The sequence below is a fragment of the Heterocephalus glaber genome, unplaced genomic scaffold (assembly GCF_053883595.1).
Source record: "Heterocephalus glaber isolate CG9 unplaced genomic scaffold, H.glaber_assembly_v1.0 deba00001461, whole genome shotgun sequence".
Taxonomy (NCBI): Eukaryota; Metazoa; Chordata; class Mammalia; order Rodentia; family Bathyergidae; genus Heterocephalus; species Heterocephalus glaber.
The window spans coordinates 14,635,489-14,657,079 of record NW_028258308.1 but is presented as its reverse complement, the minus strand read 5'-3'; the positions used below and the strand labels follow the sequence as shown (position 1 = coordinate 14,657,079).

At 33.9% G+C, this 21,591-nt stretch overlaps 1 protein-coding gene across 17 annotated transcripts in view; it reads right to left on the bottom strand.

The window, feature by feature from the left end:
• The window catches only part of Tenm3 (teneurin transmembrane protein 3), a 2,554,979-nt gene that overhangs the window by 1,640,299 nt on the left and 893,089 nt on the right, over positions 1 to 21,591 (bottom strand). For 2 of the 17 annotated variants that reach the window (XM_087217023.1, XM_087217025.1), the window contains exon 6: positions 19,819 to 19,934. The exons of the other annotated variants lie outside the window; for them this stretch is intronic. The gene's annotated coding sequence lies outside the window, so the exon portion shown is untranslated. The remainder of the gene's footprint in view (positions 1 to 19,818; positions 19,935 to 21,591) is intronic. 17 annotated transcript variants of the gene reach the window in all.

Genomic DNA, 21,591 nt, shown 5'->3' with positions numbered 1-21,591 from the left:
CTTTGGAACTTTTCTTCCTATTTTACATTATCGATTATTCATTCTAAACATTGGTACATTTTAGGTATACAATATAATGACATTCATCATTGTAAATTTGCACCTTTACATAATCTCTCTTTGTTCTTATTTTTCACCCTTGCCCAGCCCTCCCTTCAACCCCTCCATTCCTCCCTATTTACAAAGATTTTGTCAGAACCCAGAGGGAAGCTCCCCATCTCCATCCCAGGCTCCTAGGGCAGAGAAGGTGAGCTGGTCCCAGCACCTGAAAGGAAACTCCCCCACCTCCATCCCAGGCTCCTAGGGCACAGAAGCTGAGCCGGTCCCAGCACCCAGAAGGAAGCTCCCCTGCTGATATCCCAAGCTCCTAGGGCAGAGAAGGTGAGCCATGTGGGTACCAGAAGCACCCCCTCCCATGGAAATGAGAAGACACTTAAACAAGTCTCAAAAACAGACTTCTGGATCACCTACAGCAACCCCAAAGGGAAATGAGATGGAACAATGTGATACTCAACCACCTGGACTCTCTGAACTGGCAACAAAAGAGGATCTGGGAAAAATGAAATCAGAAATAATTACTCAGATAACAGCAAAGATTTTGCTCATGGTGAAAGACTTGATTAATAAATCTAGAGAGGACACAGATAAAAAAATAGAGGATCTGAGGAATATTATGGAATCCCAACATAGGAAACAAATGGAATCCATATAACAGATACAAACAGATTTCCAAGAGATTAAAAACTCCATCAAAAGTCTGCACAGCACAATGAACCAATGTGAGGATAGAATTTCACATATAGAAGATAAGATTGCAATTAGTGAGGAGAAAAAGAAAAATTGCTTTAAAATTGTAAGGGAACATGAGAAATCAATCCAGCAGCTGCTAGAAGATGCAAACAAGAATAACATAAGACTGATTGGAGTCAGTGAAGAAACAGGAGAGAGTGCAGATGACATAAAAAAACTCTTCACAGAAGTGATGGCAGAAAACTTCCCAAGGAGGGGAAAATAACTTGATATACAGATAAGTGAGGCATATAGGACTCCAACTAGCCTTAATCAAAAAAAATCTACACATAGGCATATAATAGTTAGGATTCCAGAAATCCAACAGAAGAACAAAATTCTACAAGCAGTGGGAGAAAAGAAACAAATCACATACAAAGGAAAGCCCATCAGAATCACAGCAGACTTCTCAATGCAAACACTCAAGGCAAGAAGAGCTTGGAGTAATGTATTTCAAGCCCTAAAGGAAAACAGCCTCCAACCCAGATTGATGTACCCTGCAAAACTATCTTTCAAAATTGATGGAGAAATAAGAAACTTTCATGAGAAAGAGCACCTCAGGAACTTCATGAATACCAAACTGGCACTCCAAAAAATTTTAGACAATACCCTAGGAAAAGAAAATGAGGATCACAATCCCAGGAAACCCAGCAGAATGAATCCATTGGGCATGACAAACTAAATGCAAAGGGGGAGAATCCAACAAAAAGAAAAACTCATGACAAGGCTTTTAAAACTTTTAACTTCATCTCCCTAATAAGTGTATAATTCAATCTTATTATTGTACTGATTAGCATTTTTCTGATCCTAGAGTTGCACACCATTCCTTGTGCTATACTGGCTATTTATCATCTTCTTATGTCTACATTTTAATTGGGTTGTCTATTAATGAACTCTAAGAATTCTTTATATATTCTGTTCATAGGTTATATGTATTGTAAGTACAGTCTATTTAAGGACTACTTTTCATTTTAATGATGTCATTTAAAGTTCTAAATTTTGATGGAATCTCATTTATCAATTTTTTTCTTTTATACATCATGTTTTCTGTATCCTAGGTAGTTCTTGCCTACCCTGAATTCATAAATATTTTCCCTTATAATTTCTTCTTAAAGTTTTATACTTTTAGGGTTTCTTATTTAGATTCATAGATCCCTTCAAGTTATTTTCATGTATGGAAAAAAAGGGTTGAGGTTAATTTTTTATATACGGATACCAGGTGTTCTAGTGCCCTTTGCTGAAGACACTATCTCTTCCTCAGCTCTTGAATTGAGTTTATATTCTATAAAATGCTAATATTAAATAATCTTTCAAAACTCAGTGGACCATATATGTGTGGTTCTATTTCTAGATTCTCTGTTTTACTCCAGTGATCTATATGTCTTTCCTTACACCAACACTGCCCTGATTATTGTAGCTTTAGAAGAAGTCTTAAAATTAGGCACTAAACGTCTTCCAACACTGTTTTTGTTTTTAACTTTTCTAGGTCCTTTGTACTCCTACATAACTTTTAAATTTCAATATCCAATTCTTCATTTATAGCAAGTATACACAGACCTGAATTTTTATATATAACTTGTGTTTTCTAATCCTGCTAAATTCAAGTACAAGTTCTAGGGGTTCCTAGAGATCTCTTAGCATTTTTTCTGTAGATGATCATTTCATCTACATATGAAGATTTTGCTACTGCCATGCCAATCCTATCCTAGTTGTGTCATTTTATTGCCAGACTATTTTGGTGGGGACTAGGTTTCAAAGTTTAATGGACAGATAAAGAGTAAGCATATCTGCCCTTGTTCCCCACCTTAAGGAGAAAGCATTGTATCTTCTCCATTTATATAAGGCATTCTCACTGGAAGTATGGAGTACATGTCTTTACTCTGTTGAGAAGTTTCTGTTCTACTTCTAGGCTCCTAATAGCTTTTACCATGAACAGCTGTAGAATTTAGTCCAATACTTTTTCTCCAACGAGTGACAGAATCATATGGCTTTTGCCTTTCCTCTGTTAAAATCATGACGTTTGGGGGTGGATCTTCCAATGCAAACCAACACTGCCATCAATAACAAAACCACTTTCTACATCCTGCCAGATCTGACTTCCAATAGTTTGTTTTGTTAAACAAATTTCTATCTATGTTCATACTTTTTTCTTCTATTATCTTTATCCAGTTTTAGGATTAGCACAATGTTGAGTTCCTAAAATGAGGGGAGAAGTGTTCTTTTTTCTGCTTTAATTGTTTGATATAATTTTTCAGTTAAAATGTTTATGAGCCTGCTGTTGTCATATAGGTAGGGTTTCAAGCTAGGAATATACTTTCTTTAATAGGTGATATTCAAATTTTATATTTCCTCCAGAGTTAGTTTCATTAATTTGTCTTCCAAGGTACTTCTTAGAAGCTGTCAAATTTATCTCAAAAGCAATTTTTGTAATATGCTTTCTATATTATTTTAAATTCTGTAAAATCTGTGGTAATGTCTCTTGATCTTAATATAGTAATTTAAAAAATTTATAACTGATATTGTGTAACAGGAAAGAAAGGTCTAAAAGAGCAGGGGAATTGTGAGGTGTAGGGGAAGGGAAAAAAGGGAAAGGAAAAAATATGAGAAGAGGAAAAAATGGAAACAAGGTCTTTGCAAATAGGGAAGGGTAGAGGGGTTGAAGGGAAGGGGAAAAAATAAGAACCAAGATACGCATGTAAAGGTACAAGATCCCAATGATGAATGTAACTGTATTTTAAACCGAAAATGTACCAATCAACTTAATGGGAAAAAAATAAGGAAAACATAAATGTAAATAAAAAGAAATTTCATTATCCATAAAAAAAAGATTTTGTTCCTATTTTTCCATTTTCTCATATTAATTCCACTCCCTTCTTTCCTTTCCCCTGCCTCTCCTACTTCCTTCTCCTTTGCCCCTTTTCTTCCTGTTTCACATTACCTGTTATATATTTTAGTCCTTATTTACACTTTCAGTTTCTCACACCAGAGAAACTATTCAGTATTTATACATGTGTGTCCTATTTATTTCATTTAAGAGTATTGCCTCAATGTGCATCCATTTAGCTATAAATGTCTCTAATTTCTCACTTTTTATGGCTGAGTAGTACTCCATTTTATTTAAAAAAACACATTTTCTTTATCCAGTCTCCAGTTAATGGACATTTCGGCTGCTTCCAAGTTTTATCTATCACAAACTGTGCTGCTATGAACATGAGTGCACATATATCACTGTGGTATGATACTTTTAATTCTTTGGGGAAGATATCCAGCCCAGAAATAGCTGGATCAAATGGGACTTTCAGTCCTAGTTCTTTCAGGTATCTCCATACTGATTTCCACAGTAGTTGCACCAGTCTACACTCCCACCAGCAGTGGAGCAGGGTTCCCCTTTCCCCACAGCCCCGCCAGCATTTATTATTGGTTGATTTCATGATAGGAGCCATTCTTTCTTCAGTGAGGTGGAATCTCAGCGTTGTTTTCATTTGCATCTCTCGAATGATCAGTGATGTTGAACATTTTTTCATGCATTTATTTGCTATTTCTACTTCTTTGTCTGAGAAATGTCTGTTCATTTCAGATGCCCATTTTTGGATTGGGTCTTTAAATTTGGGAGGTCTGATCTTTTTAAGTTCTTTATAGATTCGAGATAGTAGACCTTTGTCTGAGGAAGAGCAGGTGAAGATTTTTTTCCCACATTGTGGGTTGCCTCTTCACACTGCTGGTGGTTTCTCTTGCTGTGCAGAAGTTTTTTAATAAGAAGAGATCCCACTTGTTGGTTGTGCAAGTTCATGGGCAACTGAGGTTTTGTTCATAAAATCTTTTCCTGCACCGATGTCTTCAAGAGTTCTACCTAACTACTGTTCCAACTGGTTCATGGTTTCTATTTTAATATTTAGATCTTTAATCCATTTTGATTTTAGTTTAGTGCATGGTGAGAGATTTAGGTCTAGTTTTAATCTTTGAGAAGTTGAAACCCAATTTTTCCAGCACCATTTATTAAAGAGGCTACCTTCCTTTCCTTCACTGAGGGTGTTTGGCTCCTTTATCAAACATGAGATGGCTGAGTGTGTCTGACATTGTTTCTGCATCTTCTAATCTGTTCCACTGGTCCTCAGGTCTGTTTCTTTGCCAGTACCATGCTGTTTTGATCACAGTAGCTTTGTGGTATAATTGCAAGTTGGTGACTGTGATACCCCCTGCCATGTCTCTGTTACCTAGAATTGCTTTTGCTCTTCTGGGTCTCTTCTTGTTCCAAATGAATTTTTGGATTGTTTTTTCAAGGTCCATGAAGTATGCTGCTAGGATCTCAATTGAAATTGCATTGAATCTATATAGCAGTTTTGGAAGTATGGCCATTTTCACTATATTAATCCTTCCTACTCAGGAGCAGGGGATGTCTGTCCATTTTTGGATATCATCTTCAATCTCTCTTTTCAGTGTGCTATAGTTTTCAGACAAGAGGTCTTTGATTTCTTTCATTAGGTTGATTCCTAGGTATTTCAGTTTTTTGGATGCTATTGTGAAAGGAATTATTTGTCCTATTTCTCTCTCAGTGAGTCTGTCATTGGTGTAGAGGAAAGCTATTGATTTTTGTGTGTGGACCTTATAACGAGCTACTTGACTGAATTTGGTTATTAAGTCTAGAATACTTTTGGTGGAGTTCTTGGGGTCTTCTATATAGAGTATCATGTCATCTGCAAAGAATGACAATTTGACTTCTTCATTACCTATCTTTATTCCTTTTATTTCTTTCTCTTCTCTAATTGCTATGGCTAATGTTTCCAAAACTATATTGAACAAGAGTGGTGATAGTGGACATCCTTGTCTTGTTCCTGATATTAGAATGAAGGATTTCAGTTTTTGACCATTTAGTATGATATTGGCTGTTGGTTTTTCATAGATGGCTTCTATCAGTTTGAGGTGGAGACCATCTATTCCAATTTTTTGTAGGGTTTTTATCATAAATGCATGTTGGATTTTGTCAAATGCTTTTTCTGTGTCTATGGAGATAATCATATGGTTTTTGTCCTTGGCTCTATTAATATAGTGTATTATACTGATTGATTTTCATATGGTGAACCATCTCTGCATCCCTGGGATGATTTCTACTTGATCAGAGTGTATGATATTCTTCATGATCTGCATTCTGTTTGCCATTATCTTATTAAGGATTTTTGCATCTATGTTCTTTAGTGAAATTGGCCTATAGTTCTCCTTTTCATTTGGCTCTTTCTCTGCTTTAGGGATCAAGGTGATGCTTGCTTCCACCAATGAATTTGGGAGTATTGCTTCCCTTTCAATTTCACTGAAGAGTTTAAACAGTAGTGGCAGCAGTTCCTCTCTAAATGTCTTGTAGAATTCAGCAGTGAAATCATCAGGACCTAGGCTTTTCTTAGTTGATAAGTTTTTCATTACGTTTTCAATTTCATTGGTTGATATTAGGTTGTTTAGAATTTTTAGGTCTTCTTCGTTCAACTTTGGTAATTCATATGTATCTAGGAATCTGTCCATTTCTTCTGTGTTTTTCATCTTATTGACGTATAGGTTCTGGAAGTAAGTATTGATGATCCTCTGGATTTCTGCTGGGTCCTTTGTAATTTCACCCTTTTCATTCCTAATTGCATGGATTTGGGACTTTTCTTTCCTTTTTCTGATAAGTTTGGCTAAGGGTTTGTCAATTTTGTTGATTCTTTCAAAGAACCAACTCTTGGTTTCATTGATTTTTTGTATCATTCTCTTAGTCTCCATTGCATTGATTTCTCCTTTGATCTTCATAATTTCCTCCCTTGTATGAGATTTGGGTTTGTCCTGCTCTTCTTTTTCTAGAAGCTTGAGGTTCAGGACCAGGTTGTTTAATTGGGCTCATTCTGTTTTCCTAATATGCGTATTCACTGCTATGTATTTCCCTCGTAAGACTTTCATTGTGTCCCATAGATTCCGATATGCTGTATCATCATTGTCATTTAATTGAAGAAGCTGTCTGATTTCTTCTTTAGTTTTCTCTGTGACTCATTGGTTATTCAGAAGTGTGTTGCTCAATTTCCACATGTTTATGAAATTTTTCCACTTTCTTATCCTATGGATCTCCAATTTCATCACACTATGGTGTGATAATATACAGGGGATAACTTCAATTCCTTTGCACTTACTTAAACATGTTCTATGCATGAGTATGTGGTCTATTTGGAGAATGATCCATGTGCAGCTGAGAAGAACGTCTATTCTAATTTTGTGGGGTGGAAGACTCTGTAAACATCTGTTAAGTTCATTTGTTCAAGAGTTCAATTGAGTTCTAGTCTTTAATTACTTATTTTTTGTCTAGTTGATCTATCTATTTGTGACAGTGGGGTGTTGAGGTCCCCTATTACAATTGTATTAGTGCATATATGACTTTTCATGTCTGTTAGTATTTGTTTTATATAGTTGGGTGCACTAGTGTTTGGTGCATAGATATTTATGATTGTCATCTCTTCCTCTTGGATTCTTCCCTTTACAAGGATGTAGTGTCCTTCTTTGTCTCTTTTAATCAGTGTTGGTTTGAAATCTACTTGATCTGCAAAGTGGATAGCTACTCCTGCTCTTTTTCAGGTTCTCATCCCATGGAGTATTGTTTTACACCCTTTAACTTTCAGTCTATGAGTTTCCTTTTGAATTAAGTGTGTTTCTTGTATGCAGCATATTGTTGGATTTTGCTTCTTGACTCATTCTGCCAGTCTATTTCTTTTGATTGGTGAATTGAGACCATTAACATTGATGGTTATAACTGAAATATATAGACTTGTCATTGCCATGACTTTTTCTTTTTGTTGGGTTCTCCCCCTTTACATTTAATTTCTTGTCATGCCAGATGGGTTCATTCTGCTTTGCTTCCTGTGGTTGTGATCCTCAATGTCTGTTCCTAGGATATTGTATAAAATTCTTTGGAGTGCTGGTCTGGAATTCATGAAGTTCCTAATTTGCTCTTTGTCATGAAAGTATCTTATTTCTCCACAAATTTTGAAAGATAGTTTTGCAGGGTACATCAATCTGGGTTAGAGGCTGTTTTCTTTTAAGGCTTGAAATACATCACTCCAAGCTCTTCTTGCCTTGATGGTTTGTGTTGAGAAGTCTGCTGTGATTCTGATGTGCTTTCCTTTGTATGTGATTTGTTTCTTTTCTCTAACTCCTTGTAGAACTTTGTTCTTCTGTTGAGTTTCTGGAATCTTAACAATTATATGCCTATGTGTAGATTTTTTTTGATCAAGGCTGTTTGGAGTCCTATATGCCTCACCGCTCTGTATGTCAAGTTCTTTTCCCCTGCTTGGGAAGTTTTCTGCCATTACTTCTGTGAAGAGGTTTTTTTTATGTCATCTGCACTCTCTCCTGTTTCTTCATTGACGCCAATCAGTCTTATGTTATTCTTATTTGCATCTTCTAGCAGCTTATGGATTGATTTCTCATGTTCCCTTATAATTTTGAAGCAATTTCTCTTTTCCTGGTCATTAATTGCAATCTTATCTTCAATATCTGAAATTCTGTCCTCACATTTTCTCATTCTGCTGTGTAGACTTTCAATGGAGTTTTTCATCTCCCGGAAATCTATTTGCATCTGTTTTATGGATTCCATTTGTTTCCTATGTTGGGATTCCATAATGTTCCTCAGCTCCTCTCTAGATTTATTAATCATGTCTTGCACTAGTAGTACAAGCTCTTTCTTTATCTGAGAAATTATTTCTGATTTCATTCTTTCCAGATCCCCTTTTGTTGCCAGTTCAGTGGGTTCAGGTTGTTGAGTATCAGAGTGTTCCATCTCATTTCCCTTTGGGGTTGCTGTAGGTGATCTGGAAGTCTGGTTTTGAGACTTATTTACATGTCTTCTCATTTCAACTGGGGGGACAGGGGGTGCTGTTGGCGCCTGTGTAGTCACCTCCTCTGAGCTGGGAGAGGTGGGGCAAGGGCCAGGAGTGGTGGGATAGATGGCAGCCCAAAAGCCCTTTCATCTGGGCAGGAAGTGGCAGGATGGATGGTGGCCCAAAAGCCCCTTTCTCTGGACCAGGAGCAGTGGGATGCTGGCTCAGAAGCCCCTACCTCTGAGCCCTAGGTTTTAATTTAATATATAATTATAAAATAGTGTGGCATTGCCTTAGCAAGAATAAATATAATTTATTATTGGTGTTTTAAATATACTATCATGATAGTGATGTTATTCTTTGAATAGCTACTTATTAGGACATAAAAGTTGTATTTTAAGTTTCTCTTCAATTTCTCTTTACTTTTGAGTATTATTATTTATATATAAAATGTTGGACAACGGCCATTAACAAAAGAATTTTTTTGAAAGTATAATTCACTTCTCTATTATTTCTTCAGGATCTTTTATTCATGCAAAATTTCTACAGATTTCTTTAGAAATTTAGTGCATATTTATTCTTCTAACAGCCTGTTTAATGATTTGCAATCGTATCACAGAATGTCACAATTCTCAGAAGTTGGTAATCATAGAACAGATGGTCCTAATTAAGTAAGTAACATGCAGCAAGCATTCAAAAGGAATTCAGAATATTTCATAATAAATATGTGTGTATAAGTGTGTGTGCAGAAAACTGTATGAACAATATATAAATGCATTTGTGTATGTCATACATACAGGTCAATACCATAAATATGTATACATACTAGTTCTATATTATTTTCCATGAGAATAATCCTTCAGGTTTGAAATATTTTCAATAGAGTATTATGTTCTATGCTGTAATAATAGATTGCCAAAATAATTTCGACACCTTCATATTCTCCTGTTGGAATGATGTTCTAATGTCTTAGAGTGTCACATCTAAAGAAGGAGGGATGCTTTTTGCATTTATTCTATAGCTAACCATTTGGCATTTTAGGAAGAGACAAAATGTCATGCATTTAATATACATTTCCATTTCCCAATTTTGTAGAAAGAAAACACTCTAACCTTTAGAAATTATCTTTGACCCCAAGATTCTTTTCTTGCAAAAGCTATTGTCAATACCAAATGCAATGAATATATTACATTGCATACTATGAATTTGCAACTAAAGCCACTTAGAAATGTACCCCTACATACTTATTCTAGTAGCCTAAAAAGGTTTTAACTACTGATGCTTTTTAATTAAAGCAAATGAACATGTGTAAAATTATAGAATGGTACATCTTTCTATAATTATGCACTTAATAGTTTGACTTTGGCTTTTCCTATTGACACCCTGCTCTGTTAGCAGTATCCCATAATGCCCAGTACAATGAAGAGATTATTCAAATGTGTAAAAGATGAATCAAGTACTGGAGAAACTGTATAAAATAATATTCAAATTGTAATTTATACATATTTAAAACAGCTTAAGGTGTATGGTATAAACTGCAATAAATGATAATAAATTATTAATAGTGCATTCTGACAAGAATTAAAGATGGGCTTGATTCAAATAGAATTCCTTCAGGGGAAAACATGCACATTTTATTTTATGATTTAAATTCTGTAGAGAGCACAGTTTGATATGCAACACTTCAGAGAATTACAAGCTCTAGAAACAATCACCTTTCACTCTAAATGATAAAAATTAATACAGATGTTATTTTAAATTAAATTTGAAGCATTTCACAGGCAGAAAAAATGATTATGAAAATTATGAACCTTAACATACCTGTAATCCACCAAAGATGATGTTTTAAATTGCAATCAACCTGTCCTAGCAATTTTCTACTTTAAAACTATATGTTAAGAAAGCAATTTTGGTTCAGAAAGTCAATTTTCAGCTCTTTGTCATCTTTTATTTTCCAAATTAAAGCTTGTAAGATTGATGATTTACTGGTCAAAATGTGAAGGTTCATAAAATACTAAAAGTCTTTTGAGGAGAATTAAGCCAATGCAACTGAATAAAAGTTAAAAGAAAATAGTTACATCACAGAAAGCAAATAGTTGGCAAGGCAGTGAAATTAAAAATATACACTCATACCAGTGGCAGATTATGACATTTTTCACTCATATAAAACAGCAAAGTGTTACCAGAGATTTCATGTAGAACAGTACTTATTTACCAAATGAATTGTATAAAATTTGCATACAAAAATTTGTCATACGTATAATCCTAAAACATTTACAGTGGTTAGCAGGTGAATATATCTGAAAATATCATTAGATTCAGCTCTGACTTTATTAAAACTAAGGAGAAAACAAAGCTGTACGCATCAGAAAGTGCATTTTGGCCACAAGGGAGAGCCTGTGCACCTTTAGTGTGAGGAGAGTTCAGTAAGGTCACATTGTGGAATCCTATGGCCTCTCCAGTATAAGACAATAAAAAAATCTCATATTCCTTTCAGACTCTGAACAGCTGATCCTCTGAGGAGTCTGAAATTTAGCATGAGGAAAATTAAATACTGATCTTCAGCCAGACTTTCATTGACTGTTTTTGAAAGAGTAGGTAAAATGTGCATGAACCTACGGTATTTACAGACAATATGTAGGTTTCAAAGTAAAGAATGTAATTACTTCTACACCCAGTCTTATTGTTTTATACTTTAAATTTATTGCAAGTTTTCTTCAGATACTAAGACATACAATAGCACACGCCAGGGCTCCAGCAGCAAATGCTTTGAAATGCAGGGTAAGTATAGGATATTTTAGCATTTGGGCCATTGTACCACGCTTAACTTCTCTTCAATCATTGAAATAGATAAACAATAAAAGTGTAATTGCTTTGATTACTTTATTGTATATAGCAAATTAAAATGACATGGGTAAATTTGGAAGCTCAACAGAAAAAATCTCTGACTACTTAATTGCCAGCAATTTTTGGATGTTTGTTTAAAATGTACCTCACTAAATAGGTGATTTCATTTGAATGATAAACATCTGTATTTATACATGCATACTCAAATTTACTTTCTGAAAAATTTATTTAGAGAGCTAGCCTTTTGTCAGCATTTTATATTTTCTGTCTTTATAAAATGATCAAAATAATCTGAAAATTCAAAAATACATCAGGTCCATACCACTCTAATGTTTGTGGAGAAGACCTGAAAATACCTTAATTGTATTCATGTAGAAATATTTGCTAAATAATGTTTGTGTGATTGTCAGTGACAGCTTATAGTTAACAGAGTATTAAGGTAGAAAAGGAAATATAAAAGTGAATAGTTTTTTAGCTCTCCCAGCCTCATAGTTCCTTTAAGCGAGGGATTATTGAAAGAATGATGACTCAGGGTGTGGCTGTAAGCTGCTGTATATTGTACAACATCACTGCATTCCTTACAGTTGGACCCAGCCTAGATATTTTGACTACTGAATATGTTTTGTAACCATTAAAAGTTATAAAAATCTATTCAGTCTCTTTAGATTTTTTGTTTTATACCAGTTATTCATTTTGTATAAACTGCATAGGTAAAAACTTTTCAGAAATAGAATCTTTCAGCACAAACGCTAATGAAAGTATTAAAGACAAATTTCCCATAATAATAAGCTCATACTAATGTATTTTCAGCTACTTTTGTGTAACTACTGAGCTTACGTTTTTCTATTTTAAGATAAAAACCAATCAATTACTTGAAGATAACCAAAGATAATATTATATTAGTTTTTAATAACAAAATTCTTATTTTTCACTTATACTGACTTATGAAATAGTCATATATGCACAAAATGTTCAAAAATTTTTGGCTTTAAACTGTTATCCTGAATTTTTTGAATAACCATTAGACTGGAAAATGCAATATAACTTATTGATAAAGCTCTTTTTTTAACTCTCCAAGATAAAATAAAAAATATAAGCCTGCTAAAGCAAAGTTTCAATAGTTAAAGAAATTTCTGTGTCAAATTAAGTTTCATCTCATAAAGTGGGGAGATGTATTATGTGATTATTTGGATAACAAATAGAATTAGGAAGACATTACGTTCTATACTAGACTCGGAACTATATAATAGCTGAATATGTTTTAACTTGGCAATATTTTTCTTTAATACTTTATTTTATCAGTTTTATAATTTACATTCAAAGAAGGTGTATATTTTAGAGATGCTTAAGATATCAAAAACATGGCAGTAAAGATAATGGGTCATGATAAAAGTAGATAAACATTTAAATGCTAGAGCTCTACATAAGACAACATATTACTTCATTTATTCTTCATTATATGTCCATTATGAATGACAGATCTTAGGGTTTCACTCATCCTTTTAACCATGATTTCACTGTCATGTGAGTACAGCAGTTCTGTTTGTAGAATTCTTTACTGTCTACTTGTCTTTGGAAAATTGAAGTCTTCGAAAAAGTCCTTACTAAATGATTGAATGTATGTAAATCATAGAGACCATGGTATACAAAACACAAGCAAATATTTGTTTAAAAATATTGTTAGTTTCTGAGACAAAGACTGAGAAATATCCCTATCTTTTCCACAATGGTCACCAAAATTGAAATAATTTTAAACCTAAAACAGTTTGCCTAAGAGGGAAAGATAAATTGATATGACAGAAAAAGTACTCTGGACAAAATGATGTAATAGAAAAGGTAAAGAATCCTGCATTTCAGTTTAAACTTTCTATGATCATGTGGTCTTGGACCTATCTTAAAGTTGCCTGACTTATAGTGTCTTCATCCACTTAGGAAAAGGAAGAGAAAAGCAGAGCACATAAGCATTCATATACTTCTTGCTCTAAAATTCTAGGAAGTCAACTGATATGAGTTATTTAGAATTATTTTCCAGAGATAGGAATATTAGTTAATTCATGCTTTATTGGGACAGCAAAAATATAAGATCTACTCTATCCTGGGCCCTGGTTTTGCATCTCTTGTAAACTAAAAGTTGGGTATAGATTGAAGTATTGACTCTTCTGCAATCTACTCTACTCAAGTTACTAGTATCCAAGCAACACCTCACTTCACTACCTATTTTCTACTGCTGATAGATATCATCCTCATGCCTGAGGAAAGGCAGGTTAGAGCCCCATGTTCAGGTTCCATTGATGGCTGTGTGATATGCAGATCTCTGGCACAGGGGTGGGGTGGGGGTGTGGAGTGTGTTGATCTGTGACACAGATGTCAGTGTTTAGAGCAGCTGGTCCCATCAATATGTAAGTCAAGTGAAAATCTCTGTCAAATGGCCTGTCTAGTTGTACATAGTCAATCTGATTTTAATAATTGGCCAGCATTCTGAAAGCATTAGAGTGCTATTACAAAACATTAAACATTTAGAAGCCTTTAAAGTTGAAAGGTAATGTTGATCCACCAGAATGAGAAATTGGTGGTGGTAATTAATACTGAAGTAGAAATCCATCAGGTTCAGAGACTCCAACCTGTGTGATGTGGGTTGAGAGCTTTGTTGTCTTTAGTCAAATTAAACTCTAACATCTCCTGCAGATCGACAATTCTACTTTGAATGCTCCAGATTTCATTTAAATATGTGTACCAGGAAAAGCCAATGAATTGGGGGAATCAGGAACCCAAAACGAACCTTGCCAATTCTGGTTTTAAAATGGAAAATAGGATTATTTTACATGTATTTTCTTTACATTTACTCTCCCAATGGATTTTCCATCTAAAATGAACTTTTGGGTCCTTAAAAAGAAATGATTATGAAATAATACAGTTACACAGCTCAGCAAGTCCATGTCATTTCACCACACAGCTAGAAGATGTCATGTATTACTGCTGTTAATCACAGAGTAGACTTCACTGGGTTTGCTTGTAGGGCAGGACTGTCATGCACCTGATGTGGAATTTTCTACACAGAAGCATTTTATTTTATATTAATAATGAAATAACCCTACCTAGTATTAATAAAGCAATAAACACATGTCCTTAGGAATAACAGGAACTCCTTCCTGATATATTCAGAATCCAAGGCATTTAGATGTACAGCTTTTCATAGGTACATTTGCTATGTACCTATTTGTTATTTCAAAACACCTTAGTCTCTGCAGTAGCATTTTAAAACACATTTATAATGAAATCCTGAGAAGGTAATTCATCAAATTGCAGTGTGTATTGGAACAGGTTTTATAGCAGTTTCATTGTGAAAGAAGTCCAAAAAGCCAAAGGGAGTAGTACTTTACAAAGAAAAAAAAAAAAAAACAGAATCGGGTAATATAAAATTAACTTTGCCACTAACAGAATCTCAGAGCTCTTTAAAACAATGACTGGAGAGTCAGCAGGCAAGCGCTGAGTATACAAATGAGAAGGACATAGTCTAATGAGCAGCAGCTCACACCAGCCGGACAGTTAAAACAGTTCTACTGTGAGTGCAGCAGCCCACTGGTGTGGGCAACAGAGTATAAATAAAACCTAAGGATGTCTGGAAGGGTTAATTTCTTTCTTATGTTTCATTATTTATTTAACAAATGTTCAAATGTAGACTACACATCCCTTGGCCACAATTTTCCATAGATTAGCTTTTAATTTTCAGCCAGTGGTCTTACCTACTGCTGATCTTAATATTGAAAGTAAACAGTGATTCTGATTGGAATGAAATGTTATGGCAATATTTCATACTGGGATCACTTTCTGCAGATGTTTTCATTTTATTTTCTGTTTACTCAATCTTGCAGGGAAGCCAATATTAGTAATATACATGAAATAATTCAAGTTTTTTCTAACTCTAGAAAACATTTTAAATGGTATCAAATTACATCAAAGGTTATATGTTTATATAGCAAAATCACATGGCAATTTATTCAAAGTGAAGGGAAATCATTAGTTTATATGCTTTAGGAGGTACTAAAATATTGACAACTGTTAATATTTTTGTATGAAAATAACAGTATGACTACATTTTTACATATGGTCACAAGGGTATTTAATGTTAACTACTAAATTTGGACTTATTTTAAATTCTGAGACAATTATTTTTGGAATAATCACATTTAATCTGATATGAATTACTGAAAATATTTTTTCACACTGTAAAATTCTTCAAATTCTATGATACAATGACCAATGAAATATTTAACCTTCTACCTTACCAAATAAGTACAAAATTAAAAATATAAAATCTCATAGCATATGAAACCAATGTGCTAAATAAGAAAATGGTTAAGTGTGTAAAGTTTGACTAAATGTATATTTTTTGCTTATTACACATTAATAAGAATCTCTAAAATAACTTTTTGTTGCTGTTTTGTGTGAAATATTTAAACTATAAGCCTCACAACAAAGAAAAACTGTGTGTGTGTCTGTGTGTATGAGAGAGAGAGAGAGAGAGAGAGAGAGAGAGAGGGAATCCACAAACACATTCCAAAACAGGATGGAAAATTAAAATCATACTGAAATATATTCCTTCTAAATATCGATATTTCCAAGTGAGAGAAAAAGATTAAACATTTAGCTTCTGACGTGTTTTTCTGGGCTGAATTTCAGTAAAGATATACAATTGATATAATTTCTGTAATAATCTTGATTAAAAGGTATTTACATTTCCTCGGAGCATACAGAAGTTAAATTTTCTTCTCTATTTATTGCCTACAAAAGGTAAGTAGTGTGCAATATGGACAATGACATGTAAAACCAGCCTCATAATCTATTTGAAAATAAAATGTTTGTATACTGATTTTTAAACTTATTAAAATGTGAAGCAACTCAAGAACAAAATACAGGTTTTTTTCTGTGAATTCTGTAAGCATTGCCATTTCCTTAAATATTTATTTTTCTCAAGATGTAAAGCCAAGAGTATGATAACACTAAATTCATATGGATTTCTGGGGTCACTGCTTAAACTGATGAACAAAAATGCATTTTCATGAACATATTAAGAAAAATGAAAAAGCAAAACTATTTCAGATTTCATTCACTGTTTGAAATACAGCGAACTTGTCTTTTAAATGTGTCTCTTGAAGAGAATGACTTCATTTTTTTCTTTGCTTTTTAAAAATACACTTGCAGGTGAATTTCATTTTGGAGTACAGATATTTTTTCCTTAACTAAGAAACATAACCAAAAACCATGTGAAATAGAAACAAATCGTACATGTGCCTTCTGAATATCTCTTGTAAGATAGCTAACTATGAGTTTAGATTACCTTTGTAATATTTCAAAGCTCATTAGCCCATTTTATATTTAATATTATCCATCGTTATTTTCAACATAGTATTATAACACTGTGATTCAATTTGTAATTTTTAATAGTCTTAATTTCAGACTTTTTCAACAGAAGCACTCAGAGACACACAGAAAGCTACACAATGTGTCAGTTGCCTATACCCATCATGATATGGTGATTATTGCAACACCTTCTTTTTGTTGTTGTTAGTCAATATCATCCTGATACTTTAGTTCGACTGTGTATAGAAAAAACGCTTGTCTTTCTCTATTAGCAAACACTGCACAAAAAGGGTTACAATTTATCTTTGTGAAGATTTCTCTTAGGAGCTGTTAAAAAAGTGTGAGCATAGGCAGGAATGCATACAGCTATGATATCTGCGTTCATATTTGTAGCAGGATTCTTTTTAATGTACCTATTAGTGGGAGCTAAACAGTTTGAATGTTGAAAGGAAGGGGTATGCAATTGATGTATAGTTCAACAGTCGATGGAATGTGGAGTTCATTAAATAGAATACATTTTATATAGCGTGAATTGTAGAGAGTTCTGAAATCTTGGTTCTTACATATTTCCAACATAACTATGCTAGTTAAAAATAAAGAATTAAGCCTAAACATGCAAGATCTTTAGTTTTCTTCACATAACTATAAATATATAGGCAAACTGAAACTTTGAATTCAGCCTCCATACAATGTGGTAGTTTTAAGGGAGGAATTTGACTGATTTACAGTAGTTACAAATTATAATCATTTTTAATAAGTGCAAATGATATCCTACAAGATGCAGTGTTACTCTATATGGTGTCATGACAATATTTCTACCCAAACACAGAAGTAAGAAAGTACTAGTCCAAAGTTGGCCCTAGGCAGACTAAATTGGGTTCTTGCCTAGGGCAACACATTTTGGAGAAGGGGTGGAATTCCAACACTTACTACCAGTATTATTGTCCCTTTCATCTAATTACCTTAGGTTGTCTTTGTTGAGCTTCCAGGAGGCTGCAAGACTTCCTACTCAGAAGGTGCATGAAGACATCCTAACATAGGCTAGGTGTAGGGTGCCTCAGGGCAGCCTTGAAGTGGACTGAAGATTATTGTGGCTAAATGAATGAAACTAGACAGAAAAACTCTTGGCAGCTTAGAAAGAGCAAGGTGATTCACGGTGATTCCAGGCATAAAAAAAAAGTTAGGGAAAACAGTCACACAAGAATAGGATTATATGGCTATCAAATCTAAACTGACTTTGTCTCCTACAATTGGATAATTCACCCTTGCAATTCACTGTATTGCAATGTTCAGCTATAATCTATTATTTAACTACACTTGGATCCTAGAATCCTGTATTCATGTAATCTATTACAGAACCAATACATTCTAGAACATTCCCAGAAATTCTAACCATGTTATCTGATTTGGGTCTTAAAAGAGGAGGAAAATACATGTATGTATGTATGTATGTACATATGTATGTATGTATTTATGGTGGTGTTGGGGCTAGGCCCTCATACATGTTAAGGATGTGCTCTACTCCTGAGTTATACCCCAAGCCCTATGTGTCGCTTTTTAAAATTTTGTTTTTAATGAAAACAAACTGGATTGGAATTACTTTGTAAACTATTACCTTGTAACTACTACTCACTATTACTTTGTAAACTATTAGCCAATGTTAGTATGCCCCTAAAATACAAGAAATAAAATGGAGAAGAAAAAGCATAATAAATGTCACTTGAGATAGGTCATCTCAAGGAAATAGTTAATACATAAAGTGCAAAGGAAACTTTCACATGGTTACATGCAGTGATTTATATCTGAAGTTCAGTCCCATACTACTAGTTTAATAGGTGCAAGGTAAAATGTGTCCCCAAATGAACACACGCGCGAGCGCGCGCACACACACACACAGAGTATGGTATCTATTTCCCTATCCAAAAACTCAGGGACCAGTTTTTGTAAACTTAGAGAAGGAAACTCTCTTTGGGTTTATGCTGAGTAGAGGGGCTTGTAAAGCTGTCTTGAAAGGGATTATAAAACTACCCATTCTCATATCCAAGAAATGTTCAGAATTTTCTCTCTGAAGTAGGTGTAGAAGTGTAATGAAACTGACAGCTGTACAGGCTGCCAGTTTCACTAGAGCAGTTCTCCCCTGGAGCAAAGCATGCATTTTTGTTTTTTGGGGAAGAAAATGAGAGGGGGATAAAAGAGGTACAGGGGATATTTTACCTGATCTATAAGGATCGAGCTTGTTTGGGGCTCAATGAAAAGTTAAAATTAGTATGTTGCTTTTTCTCTATTCTTTTATTTCTCTTTTCTACATAAATTAGGAATATGAAGTCATTCTCTTTTCTTTTTGTTCCCCCTACCACCTGCTTCACTTCTAATAATTATTATGATTAAATAGAAGGGAAAAGTATTGCAGCTATAAAGTAAACCAGGTAAAGCAGGCAGTTTAAGGGTAACATAGTTGACATGTGAAATTACCTTAGTAAGGTGTAGAAAATAATTAGCATCACAGTTTCTTGAAACAATCATGTAAATAGCATCATTCAAAAAAATTCCAGGAAAAAATACTATTACTCACTATTTAAATCAAACAAAATAATATAAATTTTGACAAATACCAATATCCTTGAGTTCTAGATAATTATTTTTGGTGAAAAGTGCTTCTGTTTTTGAAAATTGTAGACCCTATCAGTCATGCAGGAAAAAAAGGCCAGCAATAAGATTAGCTACAGGCTAGGCATTATATTAGTTATTTTGCACAAATTACTTTATTAACAAATTCTCATAACAGTCTCTTGAGATAGGTAATATTGTGCTCATATTAAAAAATTTAAAAATGGGGTTTAATGAAGGAAAATAACCTACAATTGGCCTTTAAGAAACAAGAACAGAGGGCTGGATATTTAGCTCAGTGGTTTCACCGCCTGCTGCGCAAGCGCAAGGACCCGAGTTCAATCCCCAGTACCAAAAAAAGCAAAACAAGAACAGAAAGACTTACGAATTCAGGACCTTGCGCTTGTGAGGCAAGTGGCAGAATCTGGGCTAAATCCCTGGCCCAAATTCAAGTATTCTTAAACACAGGAAGGGAGGTAGGGAAAAGGCAAAATCTCCTTCCTGAAAATATAAACAGAAATCAGGTAAAGAATGCAATAAGCCCATTATTGTTTTAGTCATAGTTGGTTTTACTTTGAGCACCATGAAAATAATTTCTCAATTTAAAAATAATATTTATTGTATTTTAAATAAAATGGCATCAATAACATTAAACAAATATTCTGTAATAGATTTATAAAGGTAGAAGGGCAGAAATATATTTACTTATAAGACAAATCTCAGATTGCAAATGTTTTCCAATTACAGTATCAAGTACTGAAAACATCAAAATGCCATAAATTAGCAAAATATCCCAGTAAGAAGTAATAGAAGCAATCAATGTCTTACAATGAGTGAGGGAGAAAGAGAAAGTGAAATAGGAGGAGAAAGAGAACATATGATAGTTTGCGTATATATGACTAGGTTGTTTTTAGTAAAAACATAAAACTAAACCCTTGCTACAGGCAGAAAACTACAGCAGAATAAAGAAACAATAAAAAAAATTGACAGAGAGGAAGTTGCATAATATAAAATAATGAAATAAGTATTCTTTAGAGAGTGTATGCAAGTATTGGAGAGATATCAGACATTAGAAATGTTTCGAGAGTCATCAGAGAACATGATTTTTCATTTATATGAACAATGAGGAAAATATACAGGAAGCTTTTTAATTGTGTAAATTCACCACACTTCTGATACATTTTAATAAGAAAGCAGACCAACACACCACTATGGAAATGATTTTTTAAATATGCAAATTATTATACTTATATGACCACTATTAAACAAGAATGATTCCAAATATTAAGTGACAAATATAAGTTTAAGTAGAGAAAGGGAGTTTTTAGAAGCTCAGCTTATGTCTGTATGCACAAAGTAAATTCACCATGATTCATTGTATTGATTTTTTTAGAGTTGTCTAAATATACCCACCAGTGGTTGTAATACCCATTCAGCTAAAGTAATTAGCGCCAATCAGGAGTCTGACAAAAATAAGATGATTATATACAGCGGCATCTGGGCATTTATTTTTGTGATTATCAAAAGAGCTCATAAATTAATGGTATTCATCAGCCTGTGTTAAGTCCACAGGAGCTGTGTTTGTTCACTAACATCCAAGAGAAGCCGGCCAAGTATTCTCACTTTGTGCTAGTCATGAAAAGAGGTAATTAATAAACTGACTTGCCCAGAATGTTTAAAAAAAAAATGACCGCAAAACCCCTTTGATCTGTTTCTTACCACTTGATTATGTTTTATTATGAAAATAATAAGATTGGCTTCATGCAAATTCAAAATGCACTAATTATATTCTGCAATTATTATAACATGATAAAAAGTTTGGTGCAGATCATATATACATTACACCACAACTTTAAAATATTATTTGCAGCATTTATCAAACTGTAAAAGATTCATATTGCCAATTAATTTTTGAAAATCTGTTTTACTTCAATAACTCTGCTGTAAACCAAAAATTTACTTGTCAAAGATATGTCCATTGGCACACTTCTGTGATCTCTCAATATTTGTGCTACATTCCACTCACAATCACTCTTTTTTTTTTGAGACAGGGTCTCGCTAAAGTTGTTCCAGTTAGCCTTGAACTTACTATGTAGCCCAGGCTGGCCTTGAGCTCATGGCAACTCTCCAGCCTCAACTTTCTGACTCTCAAAGTGTT